Genomic DNA, 12,660 nt, shown 5'->3' on the forward strand with positions numbered 1-12,660 from the left:
CTAAATCAAACAGACAAACATTTTAGGCTCCTCACCCTCACCTCTTTACAAAGTCCCCATCTGTTTTGCTCCAAACAATAATGTTGCCCTTTTTGTGCTCCTATGTAGTATATAGACCACATTTGGACCACCATTATTGCCCTCATATAGTAGTCAGGTCCCGCTGTGCCACTATACAGAGGATAGGCCCCTTTCATGCTCCCATATAATAGTCAGGCCTCTATGAGCTCCTATATAGTAGTCAGGCCTCTCTGTGCTCCCATACAGTAGTTTTGCCCCTCTGCATACCCATATAGCAGTCAGCCCCCCCCCCCCCCTTTGCATCCATATAGTAGTTAGACCTCTCTGTGCCCCCATAAAGTACTTAGGCATACCTGTGCTCCCATATAATAATTAGGCCCTCTGTCTCCTTATAGTAGTTAGGTCCCACTTTGCCTCCATATAGTATAGGCACCCTCTGTGCCCCATGTAATAGTTAGGACCCTCTGTCTCCATATAGTAGTCAGGCCCCTCTGTGCCTATATATAGAAGATAAGCCTCCTCTGTGCTCCCATATAGAGGTCAGGCCTCCCTGTGCTCCCACAGTAGTTTGGCACCTCTGTGTACCCATATAGTAGTCAGGCCACCCTCTTTGCATCCATATAGAAGTGAGACCCCTCTGTGCCCCCATAGAGTAGTTAGGTCTATCTGTGCTCCCATATAATATTTAGGCCCTCTGTCTCCATATAGCAGTTAGACCCCACTTTGCCTCCATATAGTATAGGCACCCTCTGTGCCCCATGTAATAGTTAGGCCCCTCTGTCTTCATACAGTAGTTTTGCCCCTCTGCATACCATATAGTAGTCAGGCTTCCCTCTTTGCATCCATATAGTAGTTAGAACCCTCTGTGCCCCCATAGAGTAGTTAGGCCTATCTGTGCTCCCATATAATAATTAGGCCCTCTGTCTCCATATAGTAGTTAGACCCATCTGTGTCCCTCAAATAGGAGTTAGGCCCCTCTGTAGCCCTATGTATTATAGGCGCTCTCTTAATTCTAATATAGTATTTAGGTCACCTCTGCGTCCCCATATAGTAGTTAGGTACCCTTTGCGCCTCCATATTGTAGTTAGGTCCCTCTATCTTCATAAAGTATGCCCCTCTGTGCACTGATATAATTAGGTCCTCTCTCTGTGCATCCATATAGTAGTTTGGCCTCCCTGTGCAGGTAGCCCTACCCTATTGGTTGTGTCCCTGGTTTACATAGACATCCCCCTTTAGGTAACTCCCCAGTAGGAAACCTCCCAGTATGTAGACTTTGCTATGTAGACACCCCCCTGTAGGTAATCCCACCTACCAGTATGCAGTATCCCCCAATATAGTATGGACATAACTGTAGGTAAACCCCCTGTTAGTTGCTCCCCTCCAGATAGCATCCCCAATGTTAGGCATCTGTCCTTTTAGATCTCCCACCCCCCACACCCCAATCACTATGGTAGCCTCCACACACATATAGGCAAGTCCCTGCGTAATTTATGGGAAAAAAAAACATACTTACCTGGCTGCAGCCCTGTGGTCCTTCTGTATTTTCTCTGCACGCACGAGTGACATCACTTGTGCGCCAAAGCACTGGATGGGGAGCGACCTCTTGTGCCCAGAGGCATAACAGTGCTTGTGGCCACAAGAGTGATTGGCAGGGCAGGGAGCCAATAGTTCCCCACTCTGTCAATTGCAAATAAAGAGCAACTTGCAGCACCCTGATCCTGAGAGGGCTCATTCTAGCATGGGGGCCCACCGGAGTCCGAGCCTGGCGGGCCCCTCTACCACTCCAGGCCTGCAGCATATCCGCCCCTTATTCTCCTGTATATTCTGTGGTTATATCCATCCTGTATCCCCCTGTTGGGATTCTCTATTCTGTGACCTGTAGCGCCCCCTGTATCCACGCTCTTGGATATGTACAGACATAGCGACTGGTTTGTGAACCCGGCTCCATACACTTTGGTGCGCGCAGTGAGCGATCTCTAAACAGCTGAGAGCAGCGCGGATGTCACCGGAGCCATCTCTGCTAGATATATATACACAGCAGCAGCGTTTATAAATGTTAAATGGGCTGTCATGGAGCATCATTGATCTCGGAGAGTAGAAGAGCCGGAAAGATCTGAGACTGTGTAGTGTACGGAGACGCAGCGGAGCCAGGACTGCTCCAGGGCAATTCTTAATGCTTTAACCCCTGTTGCTATGCCACTAGCAGTAGGCCGCTCGCTTATTATTCAGGCCGCAGCACAACCAGCTTCAAAAATACTCTGACTGTAGCCCCCCGCACTGCCCCCCCTGTACTGCCCCCACTCCCCCCCCCGCACTGCCCTCCTCACTGCCCCCCCTGTACTGCCCCCCACTCCCCCCCCCCCGCACTGCCCTCCTCACTGCCCCCCCCTGTACTGCCCCCACTCCCCCCCCCGCACTGCCCTCCTCACTGCCCCCCTTGTACTGCCCCCACTCCCCCCCCGCACTGCCCTCCTCACTGCCCCCCCTGTACTGCCCCCCCACTCCCCCCCCGCACTGCCCTCCTCACTGCCCCCCCTGTACTGCCCCCCCACTCCCCCCCCCCACACTGCCCTCCTCACTGCCCCCCCTGTACTGCCCCCCCTCCCCCCGCACTGCCCTCCTCACTGCCCCCCCTCCCCCCCGCTCTGCCCTCCTCACTGCCCCCCCTGTACTGCCCCCCACTCCCCCCCCCCGCACTGCCCTCCTCACTGCCCCCCCTGTACTGCCCCCCACTCCCCCTCCGCTCTGCCCTCCTCACTGCCCCCCCTGTACTGCCCCCCGCACTTCCCTCCTCACTGCCCCCCTGTACTGCCCCCACTCCCCCCCCTGCACTGCCCTCCTCACTGCCCCCCCTGTACTGCCCCCACTTCCCCCCTTGCACTGCCCTCCTCACTGCCCCCCTGTACTGCCCCCCGCACTTCCCTCCTCACTGCCCCCCCTGTACCGCCCCCACCCCCCCCCCCCCCCGCACTGCCCTCCTCACTGCCCCCCCCTGTACTGCCCCCCACTCCCCCCCTCAGCTCTGCCCTCCTCACTGCCCCCCCTTTACTGCCCCCCCCCCCCCCCCCCCCCGCACTGCCCTCCTCACTGCCCCCCCCCCTCAGCTCTGCCCTCCTCACTGCCCCCCCTCCCTGTACTGCCCCCCTTTCCCCCCCCTCTGCTCTGCCCTCCTTACTGCCCCCTGCACTGTCCCCCTCACTGCCCCCCCCCCCTGTACTCCCCCCCCCACCGCCCCGGCTGGGCGCCATTTAACCATTACGTTATATTGTGTCTCCCTGATTGCTGTCTATGGGCTCCAGGACAACTCTCTGCATAGGGATCCATGTTTATGACCTAGAAAGACATGGAGGGTCTCCGCAATTAGTCTTAATTAAAAATATCCCGCCGTTCTTTGTATACAGCTCCTATGTAGATTTATGTGTTTCCAGGTTTACACTGTGCAGCCCAACTCTGCGGCCATCTTTGTCTTTTGTCTGTGAGAACAAGGAGGCAGATCAAAGGAAAGGATGGAGGATCAGAGTATATGCACAGGGTTTGTTTGTAGTCTGTGGTGAATTTATTACTCCCATAAAGGGTACTCTGGCAAAAAAAAAAAAGAAATTATTCCAATACTTATCAGCTGCTGTATGTCCTGCAGGAAGTGGTGTATTCTTTTCAGTCTGACACGGTGCTCTCTGCTGCCACCTCTGTCCATGTCAGGAACTGTCCAGAGCAGCAGCAAATCCCCATAGAAAACCTCTGCTGCTCTGGACAGTTCCTGACATGGACAGAGGTGGCAGCAGAGAGCACTGTGTCAGACTGGAGAGAATACACCACTTCCTGCAGGACATACAGCAGCTGATAAGTACTGGACGACTGGGCGTCATGACAGGTACACTTTAGGCAAAGTGTAGTGCCAATGTGCAAATACTGCCCCATCTTGTCCTCAGGTTGTGTGTGGTATTGCAATTAACCTCCATTAACTTTAATGTAACTGAACTGCAATACCATAACCAACCTGAGGACATGAGTGGTGCTGTTTCTGGAAGAAAGTTTGGGTAAGCAATAAATTCTTGAAGCGATGCCAATGGTGATACCATCGCTGCCAGTATTTTCAGGCTGGTTGGCCCTGCAGGTTTCTATTCTTAGGAATCTTATAGGAAGATCAGGGTGTGATTGGATATTCCCACGCTTAGTTTTATAATACAGGGGAGTTTTTGTGACATTGTACAAGGCCTGGAGGTTTCTGGACTGTACACTCTGTTAGTCCTTAACAATCACTGTAAAGCCGGCTGTCTACCAGACTGGAACATTCCGCCTTGGATGGGATGTCTGTGCGGAGGATATGACACTTGTATTATCCCGTCTGTGCCGGCCTGTCACTATATGTGCATCGCTAACATCTATGCTAATCAGGTACCTGGTTAGTGCCGTCACCGAGGAGTCAGGAAGGTACGAGGGAGGATACAGCACTGCGGACGGGTTGTGTAACCTGATTTACACTGTGGAATGAGGAAATGTTCTTCATCCGGGAGGCGGACAACGTCACAACGGCCCTATAGGGATAAAGAGTCACTGTCATTTAAATAAACTTTTGACAATTCTCACAGACGTATAAAAACTTAAAGGGGAACTATCAGCAGGTTAGATGATTCTAAGCTCTAGTGGGCACGGGGCGCTGCGGATGAGGGTATCTCTGTTACCTTCATCCTCAGTAAGCCGTTAGGAGTGTGGTGTCCCACCACTGGTGCTGTCTAGAGCAGCCAAGTAAGTCGCTCTCTCAGGTTTGCAAGTGGGAGATGTAGTACTGAGTTTTCCCCGCTAGGTGTCACTTAACTCTATTGCACGGCTGAAGTAGTTAATGGGTTAATTGTTTTGTACCATGTGCTTTGTGCTGACCACTCTCAGGTGCTGGTTCTCTTCTACCTGTCTATTCTTTTCTCTCTTACAACACACCCCAACACTCACAGGAGGGTTTAGTTACAGCCCCTGTAGCAAGAGTTTAGCTTGGTGGAGGAAGTGACTCAGTCAGTCTCTAACCAGTATTCAGTGTGAGAGGAAGCAAACAAACCCAGTTCCTGCAGAAGTTAAGGCACCTGGGATAACCCTTGCCCTTTCCAGGAACCTCCCTAAAACATGCAGGGTGATCTAATGAAACAAGAGGAACTGACCCCAGTAGGACAAAGCTACCAGGGAAATGGTCTATGTATCCTACTGCACAGCACAGGACTGGGAAGTCTCGGTAGCCTGCTACACTCAGATAACTGATGACTGGGGCTCGTATTACCCACCTAGGATGGGTAACCTCCACATCATGTCAGGACACAGCATAACATTGCCCATCACACGGCCCCCGCCATCTTGTCTTCTTCCCATAGTCCATACTGGTGCCACATCTCCCTCAGGTGATGCACATGTACCCGGCCGTCCATATGATGGAGAGTGTGGAGGCTCAGGAAGGCAAAGGGTTAATGAACCTAAGACAACTTCTTTATGTGAGTGATATCTCCGGTTATCTGATGGTGTCGCTCCTGCGGATTCACATCTAATCTGTGGTTATTAGCTCTCTACACCAAGCTGTGATTTCAGCCGGATTATTATATGATATTTACATAGTGACGACCGGAAGGAAAATGATCCGGAATATTCACAGAGGATTAGATAAGTGGGAATCGGATCCTGCAGGAGGCAAATGGTAAGTACTGTACAATGGTGGATAAAGGAGAGGGATATGGTGCTAACGTATGACAGTGGTGCCAGAGAGAAAGCTGTGTCAGCGCCGCCGGGGGGACTCTGTGCCATCAGTCTATGTGAAAGTTTAGGGGGTAATAGTATTATAAGTGATAACCAGCAAGGATAGAAGCTGTCAAACCTACTAAATGGTGGACTGCACAGAGAGGCCTATACTATGTAGGGAGATGCACAGAGATGGGTCCTTTACTATATAGGGGCTTCACAGAGGGGCCTCATACAATATGGGGACTGAACTGAGAATTCTGATACTAAATAGGGACTACATGGAGGATCTTATACTATATAGATTCTGCACAGAGGGGTATATACTCTATGGGGATCTTACTACTATATAAGAGCCCAGAGCATACCTAACTATTTTGTAAGGGCACCGGGGGGCTGAAAACTATATAGGGGCACAGAGGGGATTAACTATGTGCTGGAGGAAGGAACCTAAAATTTTACTATGGCAGATTCTGGAGAGAGGATTCATAACCAGGAGAATTCTTTAAGACATCCTGGCCTGGTTGGAAAGGAAAAGTGAACAACTCTTATCAGAGAAGACGCCCATGTAAGTTACTGGATGTAACTGCACTGTAATCACTTAAAGATGCTAATCTGATGCTGTGTAAAGTAATGTAACTAAGTTTCAGGTCAATTCCTTGGGCAGATGGCGGAATCCGCCCGTGTATAGAATGGAGTCTATGGGATGGGCGGAGAGTCAAGCGGGAGCGCACGGAGGCGAGCGGCGGAATCCACGGGAAGTTATCCGCGAGAATTCTGTAGTGTGAACGGTCCCTCTCTCTCCTTCACATAGCACAAACTTCTGTCCTAAGTGTTCTGTCCTGATCCAGCTGTTACTAGAGACAGATTTACCCCGACAGCAGGCAGTGGACAGCAGATTGCAGGGAAGGGAGACACCTAGAGGCCAAGACTTTAGAGCTGTTGTTCTAGTGTAAGGAGTCATTTTACTTAAATGGACAGGCTTACAGACATGTTAGGAATCACATAAGTGATGATATGGAGGTCACGTTTTCTGCTCTTTTTTTTTTTTTCTCTTCCTTATACATTCAGCCGTGCAGAAGTGCAGTATAACCCAATGGCCTCATCTTATGGAGAGATCTTCCCACACTAATACACAGATCTGTGACTATACTCATGCTCCTCCACCTGTGTATTCTCCCTATGACGCAACGTTTACAGCCAGACATGAGTGTCACGTCTCGTCAGACACGTGAACCCTCCATCTTTAAGCCGTCTTCCTTCATGGTACTCGTCTTCAAAGGGAATCCATAATGTTCTGATCCAAGACTGTCTGCGGTTTACGTGCAGCATCATCTCCTGTCTGCCGGCACAGGATGTGACCATCATCTTATAACTACGTGAGATATTGGTCTGAGGGCTGCCTGCCAGCAACTAAATCTGTGAGCTTATTGGATATATATATATATATATATATATATATATATATATATATATATATATATGCAGCCGGGGAGTTATGAGTTTAGTCAACTGGTGCAAGAAAGTTATATAGATGTGTAAATTACTTCTTATAAAAAATCTCCAGTCCTCCAGTACTTATGAGATGCTGTATGTCCTGCAGGAAGTGGTGTATTCTCTCCAGTCTGACACAGTGCTCTCTGCTGCCACCTCTGTCCATGTCAGGAACTGTCCAGAGCAGGAGAGGTTTTCTATGGGGATTTGCTGCTGTTCTGGACAGTTCCTGACATGGACAGAGGTGGCAGCAGAGAGCACGGTGTCAGACTGGAGAGAATACACCACTTCCTGCTGGACATATAGCAGCTGATAAGTACTGGAAGACTGGAGATTTTTTAAATAGAAGTAAATAACAAATCTATATAACTTTCTGACACCAGTTGTTTTGAAAAAATATAATTTTTTGCTGGAGTACCCCTTTAATAAAAGTTCTCTGCTTAGGATTCTCATCTACTAGAGCGAACAGCAGCTATAAAGAACATCTCTCCACCTGGATCTGTCCTGTCCCTGATTACACAACATGAATGGACATTGTACAATGCTTTATTTCCCCTGTGGGGGAGCTGTAGGAGAGAAGTACACTAGTAACTAGTCATGATGTTTGCACAGCCACACGTTTAATGGAGCTTTGTACAGGCTCAATAAATGACTGGTGATCAGCGAGGTCTTCTGTCTGCATCAAAGGCTCCTATGAATTAGATGGGCAGCTTCACCTTATAGGCCTGCAGTTATTGTGAAGCTGCACCTATGGGGATCAAACCATTGCTGCCAACCATTGCCATTCACTATAGCAGCGTACATCATGTAATTACAGTACAGTAAGTTTCTTATATAAGGTGACGTGACTAATATTATCAGCTATGATCCAGGAAGGATGACAGATCTGCTGCCGCCACTTGGATCATTATATATATATATATATATATATATATATAGAGAGAGAGAGAGAGAGAGAGAGAGAGAGACTTCACACTGACGACAAGTACAGAAATAATGGAAACTTGTACATTTAGCATTGGATTCGTCTCCGCGTCTAGTGGCCGGGTGTTCTGGATTTTGCCTATTACTGGAGGGTGGGATCTCAGGAGGTTGCGGTTGTAGGGAAGAACCATCCACTTACTTTGTTCCTTTTCTATTACTATGCCTTTTTATGTAACAAGTCGGTTAGTTCCAATTGCTTTTCTCTGATCGGCAGTTCCCGGCCTTATGTACAGTGAGGTTCCCAGTAGGATCCGCACTATATGTGGGAGGATGACTGTGTGGATTGATCTCTAGCATGTCTGTGGGGAATAAAAGACAAAAAATTAAAGGGGTATTCCAGAGAAATTGTTATTTTTTCCTTCAATAAGTAAGTTATCAGTAAGTTATAAAGATTTGAAAATAATTTGTATTTAAAAATCTCCAGTCTTCCAGTACTTATCAGCTGCTGTATGTCCTGCAGGAAGTGGTGTATTCTCTCCAGTCTGACACAGTGCTCTCTGCTGCCACCTCTGTCCATGTCAGGAACTGTCCAGAGCAGCAGCAAATCCCCATAGAAAACCCTCTCCTGCTCTGGACAGTTCCTGACATGGACAGAGGTGGCAGCAGAGAGCACTGTGTCAGACTGGAGAGAATACACCACTTCCTTTTCGTAAAACTACGGGCGTTGTTGACGATTGTAACAACGGCTGTTATTAATATGAAAATATACGTTACATTGCCGTCTATGGATACACATGGTATACTCTCCGGACGGGATCCCTAGCCACGAGAAACTGACATGTCAGTGCACACTATGGAGCGAGCGGCTCCGGCTGTATGCTCCATAGTGTGCGGTGGGGAGTTCTGATGCGGGCACGCATAGATGAGCCCGCATCAGAACTCAGCGGAGCTAAAGATCATCCGGCTGGTACTGCAGTACTGGACGGGATGATCTTCTCTGAGACTCGGTCTCTTACAAGGTCTGAACATGGCCTAAATGTGTATAAGAAGGTCACATGACCGCCTACTGATATATAGTAGGGCAGCTGGCCCTCCACTACTACTCCTTCTTCCTCCACTATTATTGCGGATACTCTGGCACATGTCCCATTCGTCACACCTGGTGGAATAGTGTTCAAAAAGTGTGAAACGCATAATAAAAGTTTTTGAGTTGTTTTTTTTTTTGGTGCAAACGACACCAGGATCCTGACACATTTGCAATGGTAAATCGCGGCCATCGTGTCCATGAGGTAAAGCATCTCCCGCATAGAAGGAATGGGGCATTTTCTTTCTCCGTCTTGGTAGTACGGACGGCCGTGAGTGCAGGAATGTTGGCAGAGTCTCCGGCCGCACCGCAGAGAGAAGTCATTTCGTTTCGGTTAATTCCCTTTTCATTAAAATAAAGTGGATTTTGCTATTTTGTGGCCTATGTCATTAAATCCCCCTGTACAATTATAGTGTCAGGATTAGGGGGATTAGCGGATGTAAAGTCGCCCGTAAACAATGAGAGGTTATTGTAAGCTTCTTGCCCCTCACCTGGTTCCACCCATTGTCCGACCCCGGATTCTCTTTCAGATTTGTTTTTCCCCATAGAAAGTCATTGAATACATATTGCAGCCTCAGCTGGGACGGAGACGCGGAACATTCAGCCGCCGCTTAGTACAAATTATAAACTTCCATTCCCGTGACCTCCCTGAGCCTTTTATGTTGCCTGTCACTCACGTCTGCTTGGCGGCATGAATCGCGGCTCCTCTGTTACTGGATATAACCGTGAGGTCTTGTTCATACTACGACCAATTGATTTACATTGCATCTCTGAACAAAGGCCAAAGTTATAGAAAAAGCATCATGGGGCCATGGATTGTCTCCTATCATGTGGCGGCCATGGATTGTCTCATCATGTGGCGGCCATGGATTGTCTCGTCATGTGGCAGCCATGGATCGTCTCCTGTGATGTGGGGGCCATGGATTGTCTCCTGTGATGTGGGGGCCATGGATTGTCTCCTGTGATGTGGGGGCCATGGATTGTCTCCTGTGATGTGGCGGCCATGGATCGTCTCCTGTAATGTGGCGGCCATGGATCGTCTCCTGTAATGTGGCGGCCATGGATTGTCTCCTGTGATGTGGCGGCCATGGGTCGTCTCCTGTGATGTGGGGGGGCCACGGATCGTCTCCTGTGATGTGGCGGCCACGGATCGTCTCCTGTGATGTGGGGGCCACGGATCGTCTCCTGTGATGTGGCGGCCATGGATCGTCTCCTGTAATGTGGCGGCCATGGATCGTCTCCTGTAATGTGGTGGCCATGGATTGTCTCCTGTGATGGGGCGGCCATGGATCGTCTCCTGTGATGTGGCGGCCATGGATCGTCTCCTGTGATGTGGCGACCATGGATTGTCTCCTGTGATGTGGCGGCCATGGATCGTCTCCTGTGATGTGGGGGGGCCACGGATCGTCTCCTGTGATGTGGGGGCCATGGATTGTCTCCTGTGATGTGGCGGCCATGGATCGTCTCCTGTGATGTGGCGACCATGGATTGTCTCCTGTGATGTGGCGGCCACGGATCGTCTCCTGTGATGTGGGGGGGCCACGGATCGTCTCCTGTGATGTGGCGGCCATGGATCGTCTCCTGTGATGTGGGGGCCATGGATTGTCTCCTGTGATGTGGGGGCCACGGATTGTCTCCTGTGATGGGGGGGCCATGGATTGTCTCCTGTGATGTGGGGGCCATGGATCGTCTCCTGTGATGTGGCGGCCATGGATTGTCTCCTGTGATGTGGCGGCCATGGATCGTCTCCTGTGATGTGGGGGGGCCACGGATCGTCTCCTGTGATGTGGGGGCCATGGATTGTCTCCTGTGATGGGGGGGCCATGGATTGTCTCCTGTGATGTGGGGGCCATGGATCGTCTCCTGTGATGGGGGGGCCATGGATCGTGTCCTGTCATGTGGGGGCCATAGATCGTCTCCTGTGATGTGGGGCCCATGGATTGTCTCCTGTGATGTGGGGGCCATGGATTGTCTCCTGTGATGTGGGGGCCACGGATCGTCTCCTGTGATGTGGGGGCCACGGATCGTCTCCTGTGATGTGGGGGCCACGGATTGTCTCCTGTGATGTGGGGGCCATGGATTGTCTCCTGTGATTGGGGGGCCATGGATTGTCTCCTGTGATGTGGGGGCCATGGATTGTCTCCTGTGATTGGGGGGCCATGGATTGTCTCCTGTTATGTGGGGGCCATGGATTGTCTCCTGTGATGGGGGGGCCATGGATTGTCTCCTGTTATGTGGGGGCCATAGATCATCTCCTGTGATGTAGGGGGCCATGGATTGTCTCCTGTGATATGGGGGGGCCACGGATCTTCTCCTGTCATGTGGGGGCCTTGGATCGTCTCCTGCGATATGGGGGGGGGCCACGGATCTTCTCCTGTCATGTGGGGGCCATGGATCGTCTCCTGTGAGGTGGGGGCCATGGATCATCTCCTGTGATGGGGGGGCCACGGATCTTCTCCTGTCATGTGGGGCCATGGATCGTCTCCTGTGATGGGGGGACCATGGATCATCTCCTGTGATGGGGGGACCATGGATCGTCTCCTGTGATGTGGTGGCCATCTTATCTTATTAGATTAGATTAGATGTTTGCAAGATTCCAACTATACGGGGAGGAGGGGGCAGGCAGTAACTGGAAGGGAGGTGGCCTATGATACCCAGTTTTCCCCAATACTGCCAATCTGTAGACTCCATCGCTACATTCCAAACAGCTCTCATAATTCCTCGGATAACATTTTTTAGGAAGGGCCCCAGGTATCTCAGTCAATAACACATGGAGGGGTTACCTTGCAGGCCTGCCAAGAAGGATAGGCTATAGTAGACTCTTTCACAGAGACTAGTGTTGAGCAAACTTGCCAAATCGTTCAGGTTCAGCAACGTTCTCCAAACCGGAACATTCGGCATTTGACTCCCGCTGGCTGGAGAAGTTGGTGCACACTGGTGTATGTTGGTGCACGCTGGTGTATGTTGGTGCACACTGGTGTATGTTGGTGCACACTGGTGTATGTTGGTGCACACTGGTGTATGTTGGTGCACGCTGGTGTATGTTGGTGCACGCTGGTGTATGTTGGTGCACACTGGTGTATGTTGGTGCACACTGGTGTATGTTGGTGCACACTGGTGTATGTTGGTGCACACTGGTGTATGTTGGTGCACGCTGGTGTATGTTGGTGCACGCTGGTGTATGTTGGTGCACGCTGGTGTATGTTGGTGCACGCTGGTGTATGTTGGTGCACGCTGGTGTATGTTGGTGCACGCTGGTGCATGATGGTGTATGCTGGTGTATGTTGGTGCACACTGGTGTATGTTGGTGCACGCTGGTGTATGTTGGTGCACGCTGGTGTATGTTGGTGCACGCTGGTGTATGTTGGTGCACGCTGGTTTATGTTGGTGCACGCTGGTGTATGTTGGTGCACACTGGTGTA

Source organism: Dendropsophus ebraccatus, chromosome 8 (assembly GCF_027789765.1).
Source record: "Dendropsophus ebraccatus isolate aDenEbr1 chromosome 8, aDenEbr1.pat, whole genome shotgun sequence".
Classification (NCBI taxonomy): Eukaryota; Metazoa; Chordata; class Amphibia; order Anura; family Hylidae; genus Dendropsophus; species Dendropsophus ebraccatus.